The sequence below is a fragment of the Rutidosis leptorrhynchoides genome, chromosome 11 (genome assembly GCF_046630445.1).
Source record: "Rutidosis leptorrhynchoides isolate AG116_Rl617_1_P2 chromosome 11, CSIRO_AGI_Rlap_v1, whole genome shotgun sequence".
In the NCBI taxonomy this organism is placed as follows: Eukaryota; Viridiplantae; Streptophyta; class Magnoliopsida; order Asterales; family Asteraceae; genus Rutidosis; species Rutidosis leptorrhynchoides.
Genome location: NC_092343.1, coordinates 117,299,433 through 117,320,032, shown reverse-complemented (window position 1 = coordinate 117,320,032; position 20,600 = coordinate 117,299,433).

The following is a 20,600-nucleotide window of genomic DNA, read 5'->3' as shown; positions in this document are numbered from 1 at the left end:
GTATCTCAAGATTACATAATATACAATACAAGTTGATTAAGTTATGGTTGAAATAGATTTGTTACCAATTTTCACGTAGCTAAAATGAGAAAAATTATCCAATCTTGTTTTACCCATAACTTCTTCATTTTAAATCCGTTTTGAGTGAATCAAATTGCTATAGTTTCATATTGAACTCTATTTTATGAATCTAAATAGAAAAAGTATAGGTTTATAGTCGGAAAAATAAGTTACAAGTCGTTTTTGTAAAGGTAGTCATTTCAGTCGAAAGAACGACGTCTAGATGACCATTTTAGAAAACATACTTCTACTTTGAGTTTAACCATAATTTTTGGATATAGTTTCATGTTCATAATAAAAATCATTTTCTCAGAATAACAACTTTTAAATCAAAGTGTATCATAGTTTTTAATTAACTAACCCAAAACAGCCCGCGGTGTTACTACGACGGCGTAAATCCGGTTTTATGGTGTTTTTCGTGTTTCCAGGTTTTAAATCATTAAGTTAGCATATCATATAGATATAGAACATGTGTTTAGTTGATTTTAAAAGTCAAGTTAGAAGGATTAACTTTTTTGCGAACAAGTTTAGAATTAACTAAACTATGTTCTAGTGATTACAAGTTTAAACCTTCGAATAAGATAGCTTTATATGTATGAATCGAATGATGTTAGGAACATCATTACTACCTTAAGTTCCTTGGATAAACCTACTAGAAAAGGGAAAAATAGATCTAGCTTCAACGGATCCTTGGATGGCTCGAAGTTCTTGAAGCAGAATCATGACACGAAAACAAGTTCAAGTAAGATCATCACTTGAAATAAGATTGTTATAGTTATAGAAATTGAACCAAAGTTTGAATATGATTATTACCTTGTATTAGAATGATAACCTACTGTAAGAAACAAAGATTTCTTGAGGTTGGATGATCACCTTACAAGATTGGAAGTGAGCTAGCAAACTTGAAAGTATTCTTGATTTTATGTAACTAGAACTTGTAGAATATATGAAGAACACTTAGAACTTGAAGATAGAACTTGAGAGAGATCAATTAGATGAATAAAATTGAAGAATAAAAGTGTTTGTAGGTGTTTTTGGTCGTTGGTGTATGGATTAGATATAAAGGATATGTAATTTTGTTTTCATGTAAATAAGTCATGAATGATTACTCATATTTTTGTAATTTTATGAGATATTTCATGCTAGTTGCCAAATGATGGTTCCCACATGTGTTAGGTAACTCACATGGGCTTCTAAGAGCTGATCATTGGAGTGTATATACCAATAGTACATACATCTAAAAGCTGTGTATTGTACGAGTACGAATACGGGTGCATACGAGTAGAATTGTTGATGAAACTGAACGAGGATGTAATTGTAAGCATTTTTGTTAAGTAGAAGTATTTTGATAAGTGTATTGAAGTCTTTCAAAAGTGTATAAATACATATTAAAACACTACATGTATATACATTTTAACTGAGTCGTTAAGTCATCGTTAGTCGTTACATGTAAGTGTTGTTTTGAAACCTTTAGGTTAACGATCTTGTTAAATGTTGTTAAACCAATGTTTATAATATCAAATGAGATTTTAAATTATTATATTATCATGATATTATCATGTATGAATATCTCTTAATATGATATATATACATTAAATGTCTTTACAATGATAATCGTTACATATATGTCTCGTTTAAAAATCATTAAGTTAGTAGTCTTGTTTTTACATATGTAGTTCATTGTTAATATACTTAATGATATGTTTACTTATCATAGTATCATGTTAACTATATATATATATCCATATATATGTCATCATATAGTTTTTTTTACAAGTTTTAACGTTCGTGAATCACCGGTCAACTTGGGTGGTCAATTGTCTATATGAAACATATTTCAATTAATCAAGTCTTAACAAGTTTGATTGCTTAACATGTTGGAAACATTAATCATGTAAATATAAATCTCAATTAATAAATATAAACATGGAAAAGTTCGGGTCACTACAGTACCTACCCGTTAAATAAATTTCGTCCCGAAATTTTAAGCTGTTGAAGGTGTTGACGAATCTTCTGGAAATAGATGCGGGTATTTCTTCTTCATCTGATCTTCACGCTCCCAGGTGAACTCGGGTCCTCTACGAGCATTCCATCGAACCTTAACAATTGGTATCTTGTTTTGCTTAAGTCTTTTAACCTCACGATCCATTATTTCGAAGGGTTCTTCGATGAATTGAAGTTTTTCGTTGATTTGGATTTCATCTAACGGAATAGTGAGATCTTCTTTAGCAAAACATTTCTTCAAATTCGAGACGTGGAAAGTGTTATGTACAGCCGCGAGTTGTTGAGGTAACTCAAGTCGGTAAGCTATTGGTCCGACACGATCAATAATCTTGAATGGTCCAATAAACCTTGGATTTAATTTCCCTCGTTTACCAAATCGAACAACGCCTTTCCAAGGTGTAACTTTAAGCATGACCATCTCTCTAATTTCAAATTCTATATCTTTTCTTTTAATGTCAGCGTAGCTCTTTTGTCAACTTTGGGCGGTTTTCAACCGTTGTTGAATTTGGATGATCTTCTCGGTAGTTTCTTGTATAATCTCCGGACCCGTAATCTGTCTATCCCCTACTTCACTCCAACAAATCAGAGACCTGCACTTTCTACCATAAAGTGCTTTAAACGGTGCCATCTCAATGCTTGAATGGTAGCTGTTGTTGTAGGAAAATTCTGCTAACGGTAGATGTCGATCCCAACTGTTTCCGAAATCAATAACACATGGTCGTAGCATGTCTTCAAGCGTTTGTATCGTCCTTTCGCTCTGCCCATTAGTTTGTGGATGATAGGCAGTACTCATGTCTAGACGAGTTCCTAATGCTTGCTGTAATGTCTGCCAGAATCTTGAAATAAATCTGCCATCCCTATCAGAGATAATAGAGATTGGTATTCCATGTCTGGAGATGACTTCCTTCAAATACAGTCGTGCTAACTTCTCCATCTTGTCATCTTCTCTTATTGGCAGGAAGTGTGCTGATTTGGTGAGACGATCAACTATTATCCAAATAGTATCAAAACCACTTGCAGTCCTTGGCAATTTAGTGATGAAATCCATGGTAATGTTTTCCCATTTCCATTCTGGGATTTCGGGTTGTTGAAGTAGACCTGATGGTTTCTGATGCTCAGCTTTGACCTTAGAACACGTCAAACATTCTCCTACGTATTTAGCAACATCGGCTTTCATACCCGGCCACCAAAAATGTTTCTTGAGATCCTTGTACATCTTCCCCGTTCCAGGATGTATTGAGTATCTGGTTTTATGAGCTTCTCTAAGTACCATTTCTCTCATATCTCCAAATTTTGGTACCCAAATCCTTTCAGCCCTATACCGGGTTCCGTCTTCCCGAATATTAAGATGCTGCTCTGACCCTTTGGGTATTTCATCCTTTAAATTTCCTTCTTTTAAAACTCCTTGTTGCGCCTCCTTTATTTGAGTAGTAAGGTTATTATGAATCATTATATTCATAGATTTTACTCGAATGGGTTCTCTGTCCTTCCTGCTCAAGGCATCGGCTACCACATTTGCCTTCCCCGGGTGGTAACGAATCTCAAAGTCGTAATCATTCAACAATTCAATCCACCTACGCTGCCTCATATTCAGTTGTTTCTGATTAAATATGTGTTGAAGACTTTTGTGGTCGGTATATATAATACTTTTGACCCCATATAAGTAGTGCCTCCAAGTCTTTAATGCAAAAACAACCGCGCCTAATTCCAAATCATGCGTTGTATAATTTTGTTCGTGAATCTTCAACTGTCTAGACGCATAAGCAATCACCTTCGTTCGTTGCATTAATACACAACCGAGACCTTGCTTTGATGCGTCACAATAAATCACAAAATCATCATTCCCTTCAGGCAATGACAATATAGGTGCCGTAGTTAGCTTTTTCTTCAATAACTGAAACGCTTTCTCTTGTTCATCATTCCATTCAAATTTCTTCCCTTTATGCGTTAATGCAGTCAAGGGTTTTGCTATTCTGGAAAAGTCTTGGATGAACCTTCTGTAGTAACCAGCTAGTCCTAAAAACTGGCATATGTGTTTCGGAGTTTTCGGGGTTTCCCACTTTTCAACAGTTTCTATCTTTGCCGGATCCACCTTAATACCTTCTTTGTTCACTATGTGACCGAGGAATTGAACTTCTTCTAACCAAAATGCACACTTTGAAAATTTAGCGTACAATTCTTCCTTCCTTAATACTTCTAACACCTTTCTCAAATGTTCACCGTGTTCTTGGTCATTCTTTGAGTAAATAAGTATGTCATCAATGAAAACAATGACAAACTTGTCAAGGTATGGTCCACACACTCGGTTCATAAGGTCCATGAACACTGCTGGTGCATTAGTTAAACCAAACGGCATGACCATAAACTCGTAATGACCGTAACGTGTTCTGAAAGCAGTCTTTGGAATATCATCTTCTTTCACCCGCATTTGATGATACCCGGAACGTAAGTCAATCTTTGAATAAACAGACGAGCCTTGTAGGTGATCAAATAAGTCATCGATTCTCGGTAGTGGGTAGCGGTTCTTGATGGTAAGTTTGTTCAACTCTCGGTAGTCGATACACAACCTGAATGTACCATCTTTCTTCTTGACAAACAAAACAGGAGCTCCCCACGGTGATGTGCTTGGTCGAATGAAACCACGCCCTAAAAGTTCTTGTAATTGGCTTTGCAGTTCTTTCATCTCGCTGGGTGCGAGTCTGTAAGGAGCACGAGCTATTGGTGCAGCTCCTGGTACAAGATCTATTTGAAATTCAACGGATCGATGTGGGGGTAATCCCGGTAATTCTTTCGGAAATACATCGGGAAATTCTTTTGCAATGGGAACATCATTGATGCTCTTTTCTTCAGTTTGTACTTTCTCGACGTGTGCTAGAACAGCATAGCAACCTTTTCTTATTAGTTTTTGTGCCTTCAAATTACTAATAAGATGTAGCTTCGTGTTGCTCTTTTCTCCGTACACCATTAAGGGTTTTCCTTTTTCTCGTATAATGCGAATTGCATTTTTGTAACAAACGATCTCTGCTTTCACTTCTTTCAACCAGTCCATACCGATTATCACATCAAAACTCCCTAACTCTACTGGTATCAAGTCAATCTTAAATGTTTCGCTAACCAGTTTAATTTCTCGATTTCGACATATATTATCTGCTGAAATTAATTTACCATTTGCTAATTCGAGTAAAAATTTACTATCCAAAGGCGTCAATGGACAACTTAATTTAGCACAAAAATCTCTACTCATATAGCTTCTATCAGCACCCGAATCAAATAAAACGTAAGCAGATTTATTGTCAATAAGAAACGTACCCGTAACAAGCTCCTGGTCTTCCTGTGCCTCTGCCGCATTAATATTGAAAACTCTTCCGCGGCCTTGTCCATTCGTGTTCTCCTGGTTCGGGCAATTTCTAATAATGTGGCCCATTTTTCCACATTTATAACAAACTACATTGGCATAACTTGCTCCGACACTACTTGCTCCGCCATTACTCGTTCCGACACCATTTGTTCCTTTCGTTCTATTAACCCCTGGTCCGTAGACCTCACACTTTGCCACGCTATGACCATTTCTTTTACACTTGTTGCAAAATTTGGTGCAGAACCCCGAGTGATACTTTTCACACCTTTGGCATAGCTGCTTCTGATTGTTGTTGTTGTTGCGGTTATTATTGTTGTTGGGATGATTGTTGTAGTTGCTGTTGTTGTTGTTGTTGTTGTTGTTGTTGTTGTTGTTGGGCCGTTTGTTGTAGTTGCGATTGATGTTGCGATTGTTGGGATAATTGTTGCGATTATTGTTGTAATTGCTGTTGTTGTTGTATTGGTGATTCTTATCACCGTTTTCCTCCCACTTTCTTTTGACTTGCTTCACATTGGCCTCTTCAGCAGTCTGTTCTTTAATTCTTTCTTCAATCTGGTTCACTAGTTTGTGAGCCATTCTACATGCCTGTTGTATGGAGGCGGGCTCGTGTGAACTTATATCTTCTTGGATTCTTTCCGGTAATCCTTTCACAAACGCGTCGATCTTCTCTTCCTCATCTTCGAATGCTCCCGGACACAATAGGCACAATTCTGTGAATCGTCTTTCGTACGTGGTAATATCAAATCCTTGGGTTCGTAACCCTCTAAGTTCTGTCTTGAGCTTATTGACCTCGGTTCTGGGACGGTACTTCTCGTTCATCAAGTGCTTGAATGCTGACCACGGTAGTGCGTACGCATCGTCTTGTCCCACTTGCTCTAGATAGGTATTCCACCATGTTAACGCAGAACCTGTGAAGGTATGCGTAGCGTACTTCACTTTGTCCTCTTCAGTACACTTACTTATGGCAAACACCGATTCGACCTTCTCGGTCCACCGTCTCAATCTGATCGGTCCTTCGGTTCCATCAAATTCCAAAGGTTTGCAGGCAGTGAATTCTTTGTAGGTGCATCCTACACGATTTCCTGTACTGCTAGATCCAAGGTTATTGTTGGTATGTAGCGCAGCCTGTACTGCGGCTATGTTTGAAGCTAGAAAAGTACGGAATTCCTCTTCATTCATATTCACGGTGTGTCGAGTAGTCGGTGCCATTTCCTTCAAAATTATCAAATGGAACAAGTTAATCATACAGAATATTAAGAGTAGTAAATAGTATTTCGTAGCATAATATGAACTCATTTATAAAAGCTTTTTCTTCATATTAGCGTTTTATAAGTTGAAATTCGGGTAGTACCTACCCGTTAAGTTCATACTTAGTAGCTAATATACAATTCAACTACTACAATTCTATATGAAAAACTGATTATAATAATATTTCGCGTTCAAACTTTTATACAATATTTTACAAACTTACAATACCGCTTATTTTACATAAAGCATGAAATATAGCACACAATAACTTTGACACAAGATAGTTGTGAAGATAATTCTAGCTAGTACACAAGTTGTTCAGCAAAGGCAATAAAGACACGTAATTCATACGTCCAGAAACAAGTCATGCATTCTGGTTTTACTAGGACTACTTCCCATCCTTGGTCTTGTGGAACATAACCGTTATGGTCGTTGATAGGATAGCGTGTTGTAATGTCGTCAAAGGGATGAGGGTTATGTAATGTCCAACAGTCCCGTAACAATCTAAAAACCTCATTTCTTACCCCAATTACCGACTCCGTCACTTGTGGGAACGTTTTGTTTAATAGTTGTAGCCCGATGTTCTTGTTCTCACTTTGGTGAGAAGCGAACATTACTAATCCGTAAGCATAACATGCTTCTTTATGTTGCATGTTAGCCGCTTTTTCTAAATCACGAAGTCCAATATTCGGATATATTGAGTCAAAATAATTTCTTAACCCATTGCGTAAAATAGCATTTGGGTTCCCCGCAATATATGCGTCAAAGTAAACACATCGTAATTTATGGATTTCCCAATGTGATATCCCCCATCTTTCGAACGAAAGCCTTTTATAAACCAAGGCATTCTTGGAACGTTCTTCGAATGTCTTACAAACTGATCTCGCCTTAAATAGTTGTGTCGAAGAATTCTGACCGACTCTAGACAAGATTTCATCAATCATGTCTCCGGGTAGGTCTCTTAAAATATTGGGTTGTCTATCCATTTTGTGTTTTTATACTTTAAAATAGACAAGAGTTAGATTCATAAAAAAAATACTTATTAATACAAGCAATTTTTACATATATCATAAAGCATAAGCACACTATATTACATATATTACACCACACGAATACAACTATCTTAATCCGACTCGCTTGTTTCTTCTTCTTCGGTTTTGGTTCGTTTTGCCAAGTTTCTAGGGATATATGATGTTTCCCTAATACTAGCTGTTATTTTCCACAACGGTTTAGAAAAACCTGGTGGTTTAGAGGTTCCTGGGTCATTGTTACAACTTAAGGACTTCGGGGGTTGACGATACATATAAAGTTCATCGGGGTTAGAATTAGATTTCTCTATTTTTATGCCCTTTCCCTTATTATTTTCTTTTGCCTTTTTAAATTCAGTTGGGGTAATTTCTATAACATCATCGGAATTCTCTTCGGAATCCGATTCATCGGAGAATTGGTAATCCTCCCAATATTTTGCTTCCTTGGCGGAAACACCATTGACCATAATTAACCTTGGTCGGTTGGTTGAGGATTTTCTTTTACTTAACCGTTTTATTATTTCCCCCACTGGTTCTATTTCCTCCTCCGGTTCCTCTTCTTCCGGTTCTGATTCTTCTTCCGATTCCGACTCTTCTTCCGGTTCCTCTTCGGGAACTTGTGAATCAGTCCACGAATCATTCCAATTTACATTTGACTCTTTATTATTATTAGGTGAGTCAATGGGACTTGTTCTAGAGGTAGACATCTATCACATAATATCAAACACGTTAAGAGATTAATATATCACATAATATTCACATGTTAAAAATATATAGTTTCCAACAAAATTTGTTAAGCAATCATTTTTCAAGTAAACATGGTCGAAGTCCAGACTCACTAATGCATCCTAACAAACTCGATAAGACACACTAATGCAAAATTCTGGTTCTCTAAGACCAACGCTCGGATACCAACTGAAATGTCCAGTTCTTATTGATTAAAAACGTTCCATATTAATTGATTTCGTTGCGAGGTTTTGACCTCTATATGAGACGTTTTTCAAAGACTGCATTCATTTTAAAACAAACCATAACCTTTATTTCATCAATAAAGGTTTAAAAAGCTTTACGTAGATTATCAAATAATGATAATCTAAAATATCCTGTTTACACACGACCATTACATAATGGTTTACAATACAAATATGTTACAACAAAATAAGTTTCTTGAATGCAGTTTTTTTTTTACACAATATCATACAAGCATGGACTCCAAATCTCATCCTTATTTAAGTATGCGACAGTGGAAGCTCTTAATAATCACCTGAGAATAAACATGCTTAAAACGTCAACAAAAATGTTGGTGAGTTATAGGTTTAACCTATATATATCAAATCATAATAATAGACCACAAGATTTCATATTTCAATACACATCCCATACATAGAGATAAAAGTCATTCATATGGTGAACACCTGGTAACCGACATTAACAAGATGCATATATAAGAATATCCCCATCATTCCGGGACACCCTTCGGATATGATATAAATTTCGAAGTACTAAAGCATCCGGTACTTTGGATGGGGTTTGTTAGACCCAATAGATCTATCTTTAGGATTCGCGTCAATTAGGGTGTCTGTTCCCTAATTCTTAGATTACCAGACTTAATAAAAAGGGGCATATTCGATTTTGATAATTCAACCATAGAATGTAGTTTCACGTACTTGTGTCTATTTTGTAAATCATTTATAAAATCTGCATGTATTCTCATCCCAAAAATATTAGATTTTAAAAGTGGGACTATAACTCACTTTCACAGATTTTTACTTCGTCGGGAAGTAAGACTTGGCCACTGGTTGATTCACGAACCTATAACAATATATACATATATATCAAAGTATGTTCAAAATATATTTACAACACTTTTAATATATTTTGATGTTTTAAGTTTATTAAGTCAGCTGTCCTCGTTAGTAACCTACAACTAGTTGTCCACAGTTAGATGTACAGAAATAAATCGATAAATATTATCTTGAATCAATCCACGACCCAGTGTATACGTATCTCAGTATTGATCACAACTCAAACTATATATATTTTGGAATCAACATCAACCCTGTATAGCTAACTCCAACATTCACATATAGAGTGTCTATGGTTGTTCCGAAATATATATAGATGTGTCGACATGATAGGTTGAAACATTGTATACGTGTCTATGGTATCTCAAGATTACATAATATACAATACAAGTTGATTAAGTTATGGTTGGAATAGATTTGTTACCAATTTTCACGTAGCTAAAATGAGAAAAATTATCCAATCTTGTTTTACCCATAACTTCTTCATTTTAAATCCGTTTTGAGTGAATCAAATTGCTATGGTTTCATATTGAACTCTATTTTATGAATCTAAACAGAAAAAGTATAGGTTTATAGTCGGAAAAATAAGTTACAAGTCGTTTTTGTAAAGGTAGTCATTTCAGTCGAAAGAACGACGTCTAGATGACCATTTTAGAAAACATACTTCCACTTTGAGTTTAACCATAATTTTTGGATATAGTTTCATGTTCATAATAAAAATCATTTTCTCAGAATAACAACTTTTAAATCAAAGTGTATCATAGTTTTTAATTAACTAACCCAAAACAGCCCGCGGTGTTACTACGACGGTGTAAATCCGGTTTTATGGTGTTTTTCGTGTTTCCAGGTTTTAAATCATTAAGTTAGCATATCATATAGATATAGAACATGTGTTTAGTTGATTTTAAAAGTCAAGTTAGAAGGATTAACTTTTGTTTGCGAACAAGTTTAGAATTAACTAAACTATGTTCTAGTGATTACAAGTTTAAACCTTCGAATAAGATAGCTTTATATGTATGAATCGAATGATGTTAGGAACATCATTACTACCTTAAGTTCCTTGGATAAATCTACTGGAAAAGGTAAAAATGGATCTAGCTTCAACGGATCCTTGGATGGCTCGAAGTTCTTGAAGCAGAATCATGACACGAAAACAAGTTCAAGTAAGATCATCACTTGAAATAAGATTGTTATAGTTATAGAAATTGAACCAAAGTTTGAATATGATTATTACCTTGTATTAGAATGATAACCTACTGTAAGAAACAAAGATTTCTTGAGGTTGGATGATCACCTTACAAGATTGGAAGTGAGCTAGCAAACTTGAAAGTATTCTTGATTTTATGTAACTAGAACTTGTAGAATATATGAAGAACACTTAGAACTTGAAGATAGAACTTGAGAGAGATCAATTAGATGAATAAAATTGAAGAATAAAAGTGTTTGTAGGTGTTTTTGGTCGTTGGTTTATGGATTAGATATAAAGGATATGTAATTTTGTTTTCATGTAAATAAGTCATGAATGATTACTCATATTTTTGTAATTTTATGAGATATTTCATGCTAGTTGCCAAATGATGGTTCCCACATGTGTTAGGTGACTCACATGGGCTTCTAAGAGCTGATCATTGGAGTGTATATACCAATAGTACATACATCTAAAAGCTGTGTATTGTACGAGTACGAATACTGGTGCATACGAGTAGAATTGTTGATGAAACTGAACGAGGATGTAATTGTAAGCATTTTTGTTAAGTAGAAGTATTTTGATAAGTGTATTGAAGTCTTTCAAAAGTGTATAAATACATATTAAAACACTACATGTATATACATTTTAACTGAGTCGTTAAGTCATCGTTAGTCGTTACATGTAAGTGCTGTTTTGAAACCTTTAGGTTAACGATCTTGTTAAATGTTGTTAACCCAATGTTTATAATATCAAATGAGATTTTAAATTATTATATTATCATGATATTATCATGTATGAATATCTCTTAATATGATATATATACATTAAATGTCTTTACAATGATAATCGTTACATATATGTCTCGTTTAAAAATGATTAAGTTAGTAGTCTTGTTTTTACATATGTAGTTCATTGTTAATATACTTAATGATATGTTTACTTATCATAGTATCATGTTAACTATATATATATATATCCATATATATGTCATCATATAGTTTTTTTTACAAGTTTTAACGTTCGTGAATCACCGGTCAACTTGGGTGGTCAATTGTCTATATGAAACATATTTCAATTAATCAAGTCTTAACAAGTTTGATTGCTTAACATGTTGGAAACATTTAATCATGTAAATATCAATCTCAATTAATATATATAAACATGGAAAAGTTCGGGTCACTACACCCGAAGTCAAATATTTCAACTAATTAAGGATTTAAACTGTGACGCAGTTATCACTTCTGTCAACAATTACACCAGTTATCACTGTATGTAATCTACCCCTGTTTTGATTAGATATGAATATTAATTTACCCACTTGATCAGTTTGAATAATCAATTACCCAACCCGAATAATTAATTAAATGATTATAATAGATTCCATATGAACGTCACTAAATAGGACAACCATAATCATTATTAATTATTAGGTTAATTAATTTGAAGATAGGTTCGACAGACTCCAATGAGTTGTCACTCAATTAGACAATACCCCCCATCTATTAATAGTCAATAGTCCAATTTCCACAAGTGTCGGTCTTTTACCCAAACCTTAATTATGGTCCAAAGTTCAATAACCCCATCTTAATATTTTAGCCTAACATCACGATTACTTCGGCTCAAATAAGCATAATAATAACTTAGTTACGAGACATTAAATTAAAAAGGAAGAACATAGCTTACAGTGGTGATTAATCGCGTAGCGTTGCACGGACAGAATTTTGACTTAAAACCCGTAAAACATTTCTTACAATAACCCAACTAAACCATAACTTTATTATTAAAATTAACTTATATTAAAATTATAATATAAATATATATTACATATTACAGAAGAGAGAAAGAAATATGAAGAAAGGTGTTCTTTTCATTACACCGTGAATTTCATTTTATAGACAATTGGTGATTTGAAATTTTCACTTATGACCCCTTAACTATGCTCAATTAACAACTTTTTATTATTTATTATTATTCTTATTATGAATTATTTAAATATTATATTATATTCTTGAGCATAGTTAACTTGTAATTTTAGCTCCGTTGCGTCGAGCGTTGAAAGTTGGTTCATGTCTCGGTTCTGAATTTTCGAACGTCCTTGCGTACAATTTAATATCTTGTACTTTGCGTTTTGTAACTTGTACTCTTGTCATTTTTAGATGTTTCTCATCAATAATTTGAACCACTCGGATTGTATCTTGTACATTTGAGCTTTTTGGACGTTTGCGTCTTCAAATCTTCGTTTTCGCCTTTTGTCTTCGCACTTATTTATTTAAACAATTACAATAAAAATATAATACAATTACATATGAAAACCTATTATTTAGAAGGGATATTGCTATGAAATATATGTTCCTTTTTAGCCTTATCAAATATCCCCACACTTGAGCGTTGCTTGTCCTCAAGCAATACAGAACTTGAAATAAAAACATACATGAATCACTTTTTTATTCATCACACTTTGTACATCAGTGATTTTGATATGGTGGTATAAACAATGATAGTAACGATAGAACCATGGTTAAAGGTGGGTGTGTCATCCACAGTTGCCTCGGGTTTAGGTCAACGACACTTGCAATCAAATAGCCGATTTACTTTCGGTTTCCAAAGCAAAGTGCACATTTGAAAGGTGGTTTACCGTCCCACATGACTATGAAAATGTAGATCCTTAAGGAAATTGGATCTTTATGAAAACATTTGATCTTTTTGAAAATTTAATCTAGCTTTTACCCTAGATAAGTTTTCCGGAATAACCCTTCACCGGTGTTTGCAAAATATTTTTGTGGGTTGTGTGGGTTTCAGATTTGAAAATTTTAGCTCAACACTTGTGGTTTTGTGTTACCCACTTGCTAACCTTGTATTGGGAAAGCAACACGTCCAGTTTACTTGTTCCGTATATTACCTTTCGGTAAACTACCGTCCGGTTGTAAAGGAAAGCGATGAACAAGAAACTGTTAAGGCAATGTCTAATGACATGCATATGATTATGGTCTTAAAACGTGTCGGATGCTAGTACTATCCTTTGTAGGAGCAATAGTAAAGATCATCCTATGATTTTTCGGTCTGGCACAAGGTCCTGTCTCCGACCATGCTATGCAACCACCGTTTCTTACGGTTGACACCCGATTTGGTTCAGGTGACCTAATGAATTCTGATGAATTCTCAGGATTTTACGTTCAATGGTAATGAACGCATTGAAAATAGGTTTTCAGAAAACAAATCGGTTTTATTTTTGATCAAAATATTTTCTCGTTCAAGCTCGAGTTTAGATATCATTGAATTCCATGAGTTTGTAATTCTCAATCTTTAAGGTCAATCTCTAGGATTGAGTAATATCAGTCTTAAAAGCTGATTTTTGATCTTTAAGGAGATTATCCTTTCTGGGGATCTGATTCATTAGTCTTATCAAGCTAATTTGCACGGTGCCCCCCATTGTACGAGATAAATCCTTCTCATGGTTAGGATAAATCTGACCACTTGGCGACCCTGTTTGATGTTGAGGTCCGTGGATTTCCTGCTAATTTTAGAGATGACTTTTCTAGATTTTTCGTCAACCTACAGCTGGTCTGGACGACAACTTCTTGACCTAAATCAAGAAGCGCGTGTCTTTTTCGGAAGACTTTACTTCCTTTTAATGATGGAATTGATTCATCGTGTAGATCCATCTTTCTTTAAAATATATTACAGTAAACCGGGTAAAACTGTTAATTTAGTCCAAAGTAAAAGCACCTGCAATAACTTTACAAAAACATGTGATAGATAGTTTTTAATTGAATAACTTGGTACATTCTCCCCACACTTGGCTTTTTTCATGCGTCTTTTTATATCTTAATAAATAAATTCAAGCGTTTTAGTTGTTTCTCAATTTATGTCCTTTTCGAGGTAACAATAATTTCGGCATTAACACCTAGTTTTATCGTTCATAAATATGTATAAACATGATTTTGAATTCATTTAGTTAAAATTTTTTAAATTTTTCATAATATTTAGAAAATAAGCCAAGTATAAACCCGTGAGAATTTATAACCCTTCCCCACACTTGAGATCATGCAATGCCCTCATTTGCATGAAATCAGACTATAATTATAAATTCATGAGGGTGATTAGTGTAGGAAAGTGATTAAAAATACCCAGTTTGTAATTACAAAGCTCGTCGAATGATAGATGGCGCGCCTCATCGTTCATTCCTTTATTTATTATATCACATTTGTTGTTTTGCATCTTGTCGTCAAAATCAGTAGCTTTTGCTGAACTTAATGTTAGTCTTTGAAAGTGCGTTGTTTTACCCTGTTGTTTACATGATAAAATACAAACATATATACATATTTTTAAAGTTGGGTTTATTACCCCACGTTCAAAAATTTATAAAATCAAATATTTTTTATTTTTTATTTTTTTGCATACTTTAAATCAATAAAATTAAAAATAATGATGACAAAATTTTTTGCCCCGCCCTCGGGTAAAGTAATTTCGGCTCAACGACCTAGTCTTCAACTCACGACGAATTTTAGAAATCATTTTTTTCAACTTAATGAAATAAAGTAAATTTTTGTTTTTAAATTCACACAAAACTTAAAAAGAAAACATATTAATTTCATATAAAACCTAAAAAAACAAAAAAATTCAGAATGGGGGGAGAAAACTAGTTCTTTAGTGTCTGCTAGTGGAAAAGACCAATCGGATTCCATTCTCGGAACTACACGAGAATAGAACAACTAACTCCAAACAGCATTTTCTTTTTAGAATATTTAAATCTCCTCACACTTAGGTAGATGTGGTGTCGAAATTGTGAATAACTTCATCGTCAATTTCTCTTGGACCATAATCAACTTGCATATCTATGACTCTTTTTTAAGCCATTGGTCGGATTCCTGTGTAATATCCACAATTTCAACTAGTTTCGCCTTTTCTTTAGGCGATAGATTGGATACTAACCGGTTACATAACTTAGAGTTCCCCTTTGTTCTAGCATCGCGAATCCGTTTAATAAGTTTCTTCATTGAACTATTAATAACGGGATCATTTAATTTCGTATCAACAACGGGGTTCTTTGTTATCAGGTCATCATTAGGTGTTACTTCATTTTCCCCACACTTAGGCGTTTTATTATTGTTAAGCACTACCATTGGAGTTGGTAAAACAACATGGTTCTTACCAATCGTTTCTGCTGGTTTAACGGTTTTGGCTGGTGGAGATTTAGACTTTCGAATCATAAAGGTGATCGATTTCTCATCATTACTAAGTGTTATTCTACCCTTTCTTACATCAAATAACGCCCCGGTGGACGCTAAGAATGGTCGACCTAAAATTAGAGGAACGTTTGAGTCCTCTTCTATGTCAATGACAATGAATTCGACTAGAAAGGTTAAATTACCTAATTGAACGGGTAGGTTGTCAGCAATTCCAACTGGGTGCTTAATGGTTTGATCAAGGAGTCGAACACTCATATCCGTTGGACTTAACTCACCTACACCTAATCTCTTATATAATGAAAGAGGCATAATACTTACACTCGCACCTAAATCTGCTAGTGCATCATACATGACACAATCACTAAGTAGACAAGGAACAATAAATTCACCTGGATCACCTATCCTAGGTAGAGGTTTTGGTGGAACTGTCTTCACCGGGTTTACTTCTACGGTTTTTATTTCTTGCACTTTCTTATTCTTCTTCTTCTTCTTCTTTCCAGAGGTATCACAAACTTTATTACCTATCACTTGCTCATACTCAACTCCTTTTCTTGAAAACGGGATGGGTGTTTTGTATGGTGCCACCACTGGCTTTACATACTCGGGTGGTGGTGGTGTTGTAACTTCTTCATTGTTACTTACATCTAAAACTTTCCCATCTTCTGGTATTGGTTTTTCAGAATTTGTTGATATCATGTTAACATTTTCATTCCGAGGATTTACTTCATTATTACTCGGTAGCTTTCCTTGTTTCCTTTCACTCATCAATCTAACAAGAGTACCTACTTGTTTTTCTAGATTCAAAATAGAAGCTTGTTGAGTTCTAAACGACTGATCAAACCTCTCATTCGTTTGGGTTTGAGTTTCAATAAATTGTGTTTGAGATTCAACTAGCTTAAATACCACTTCTTCCAGATTTGACTTCTTCTCGTCGGTTTGTTGTGATGGTTTATATAAGCCAGGTCTTTGTTGATTGAAAGTGTTGTTTTGAGTTGGTTGGTTATTCGTACCTTGTTGGTTGTACGAGTTATTGTTGGTTCCATTTGGATTGTAAAGAATGTTTTGATTTCGATTGAAGTTTAGCCTTGGCGGTTGATAATTATTTCCCGACCTTTGGTTCATGTAGGAAACATTCTCACGTTGTTCCATCGTTTGTTCAACATTACAATCTTTCGTTAAGTGTGGTCCACCGCATTGCTCACAACTGATTCGTATTGCGTGAATGTCTTTAGTCATCTTTTCCATTCGTCTCTCGAAAGCATCTATTTTTGCGGAAACGGAATCAAAGTTATGGCTAGAATCGGCTCTAGCCGCTTTAGATGAACGATATATATCTTTCTCTTGGTGCCACTCATGAGAGTGGGAGGCTGTGTTATCAATAATTTTGTAAGCTTCAGTTGCGGTTTTCTTCATAATGGAACCACCAGCTGCTGTGTCGATATCTTTTCGTGTAGCGATGTTTACGCCTTTATAGAAGATTTGCACTATTTGAAAAGTATCTAATCCGTGTTGAGGACATCCTCTCAACATCCTTCCGAATCTTGTCCACGCCTCATATAATGTTTCATTTAGTTTTTGCACGAACGTGGCAATTTCTCCTTGAAGTCTCACGGCTTTAGATGCCGGAAAGAATCTTTGAAGAAATTTCTCAACTAAAACATCCCATGTGTCAATCGTTCCTTCAGGTAATGATTCTAACCAATCTTTGGCTTCTCCCTTTAAAGTCCAGGGAAACAACATGAGATAGATCTGTTCATCCTCAACTTCTTGGATTTTGAATAGTGTACAGATCCTATTAAACGTACGAAGATGTTCGTTTGGATCTTCCTTCGGCGCACCACTATATTGGCACTGATTAGTTACCATGTGTAGGATTTGTCCTTTGATTTCATAATCTGGCGCATTAATGTCTGGCTTAATAATGGCGTGACCTTGGCCCGTGCGTGTGGCTCTCATTCGGTCTTCCATACTTAGAGGTTCCAGATTTTCCATAATTGAATTTGTTGAATACGAATCACTAGAAGATTCTGATTTAATGGTTTGTGGTTCAGGAGGAATGATTAGTGGTTCTGGATCTTGGAATTGTCCCTGAATATTCTCCGGATTCTCAATTGTGAGGTCGGGTTCAAAAGATGGATTATCGGAAATTTGAGTTGGAGTTCTTGGTCGACTAGATGATGATTCTAAAGAAAAGTCAACGGCGACAATATTGGCTAGATGTCTTGATCGAGTTATAGGTGGTGAACGTATGAAAGGTGGTGAACGTTTTACTCGGTGCATTCACTGAATATCCTATTAGTTTTTAAAAGGAAAGAAAAATTATATAAGTTATCCAATTAATAGACTTTTCTGATTTTGCCCACATTTCGAATAGCCAAAAGATGTAGCAGAGGGGCAGGATTCGTTTGGTATCAATATAATTGAGTACTGTTTGGCTCCAATAACCCGGTCCACGTACAAATCCAACTATTACTACGAACCAGAAAATTTTGATGTCTATCAATTTAACCACTTAAAATAAATTTTCGTAATTTTAAGAAATTTAGATAAGAAGTAGAATAAAAATCTATGTCCTAAAACTAGAATAGCGAGAAATAAGAAAGAAAAATATTGCGCGTCGAAAAAGGTCGAAAAATAAAAGGTCGAAAAATAGGCGTCGAAAAATAAAAATAAGAAAGTAGCGCGAAAAACGGCGTCGCAAAATTCTAAAGCACATAAATCTTAGTCTAAGGAATAAGCACTTAAGGGATTTTACGGCAAACCTAAAAATTCTAGAAATAAAAATAACTATGGCAAAACTAAGCTTAATATTAAAAATTGTAATTAGAGTCTAAAAATCTAAAGGTAATAAAAAAAACTTTTTTTTTAATTTTTTTTTATATTTCGTTTTTTAAGGATTTTAAAAATTTTTTTAAAATTTTTTTTTTTAAACATTTTTTTTTTTTAAATTTTTCTTTAAAAAAAACGATTTTTTTTACAATTTTTTTTAAAACGAATTTTTTTCTTTAAAAAAAATGATTTTTTTTACACAATTTTTTTTTTAAAAGGAATTAATAATTTTTTTATTATTTTTTTTTTCAAAACTTTTTTTTAACTCATTTACTATTCATGAATAGTAAATGAAAAGAAATTAATTAATTTACTATTCACATGAAAGCGACATGATAGAAATTATTAATTGCAAGTTACATAATATACCCCTGAAATATTTAATAAATACGACTTTTTAAAACTTTTACGATTCAAAATAGTAAAGGAAAGAAATTAATTAATTTACTATTCACATGAAAGCGACATTGTAGAAATTATTAATTATAAGTTACATAATATACTCCTGAAATATTTAATAAATACAACTTTTTAAAACTTTTAAAACTTTTACGTATCAAATTTGATTCTAAAATATTATTATATTATTATATTTTATTTCAATATTATTATATTATTATATTTATTAAATTATTATATTTAAATTAATATATCTTTAATCAATCAAAAACTAAAAAAAAAAACTTAAATACCCCGTGAAAACACAAAAAGTGTCCCCGAAATTACTTTTTTTTATAACTATATTTTTACAGATATAAATTAAAAATATAGCGTTTTAGCGCTCCCCGGCAGCAGCGCCAAAAACTTGATGATGTAGCGTGAGGGTACGAAATAGTATTATTTTTAATACAAAATACGTTACAAATTACACAAGTTATTTATTTATTTATAGAGTGAGATATACCTAAACATTGCTACAACACTATAGGCAGTGTACCTAATCGTAGAGTAGTGTAGTTTTTAGTAAGTCCGGTTCGTTCCACAGGGAGCTGGTGATACTTACTATATTTTTAACAACTATATTTATACAAAATATATATAATTATATAAGTAATAATATTATTATAAAAGGGGGGTTTTACCGTTTAATGACCGGTTTGTCGATTCTATATTTTAAGCGCAAAGATAAATGACGATAATTAAAGTGCGTAAAATAATGACAATAAATAAAATGACAGTAAATAAAATTGCGAGTAATAAAATGACAGTAAATAAAGATACGATGAGAAATACAATAAAAGAATTATGCTTATTTAAACTTCCGTAATCATGATGTTTAACGTTTTGATTTTAATTAATTGTCACTCGGGTTAATTGTCCTTTGTCATGGTTTATTTGATACCTATCTGGTTTTTATCCATAATAGTCCATCGGTCATAAATATAAAGTGCGAGTGTCCTCGTCAAATTACCCTTATACCCGAAGTCAAATATTCCAACTAATTAAGGATTTAAACTGTGACGCAGTTATCACTTCTGTCAACAATTACACCAGTTATCACTGTATGTAATCTACCCCTGTTTTGATTAGATATGAATATTAATTTATCCACTTGATCAGTTTGAATAATCAATTACCCAACCCGAATAATTAATTAAATGATTATAATAGATTCCATATGAACGTCACTAAATAGGACAACCATAATCATTATTAATTATTAGGTTAATTAATTTGAAGATAGGTTCGACAGACTCCAATGAGTTGTCACTCAATTAGACAATACCCCCCATCTATTAATAGTCAATAGTCCAATTTCCACAAGTGTCGGTCTTTTACCCAAACCTTAATTATGGTCTAAAGTTCAATAACCCCATTTTAATATTTTAGCCTAACATCACGATTACTTCGGCTCAAATAAGCATAATAATAACTTAGTTACGAGACATT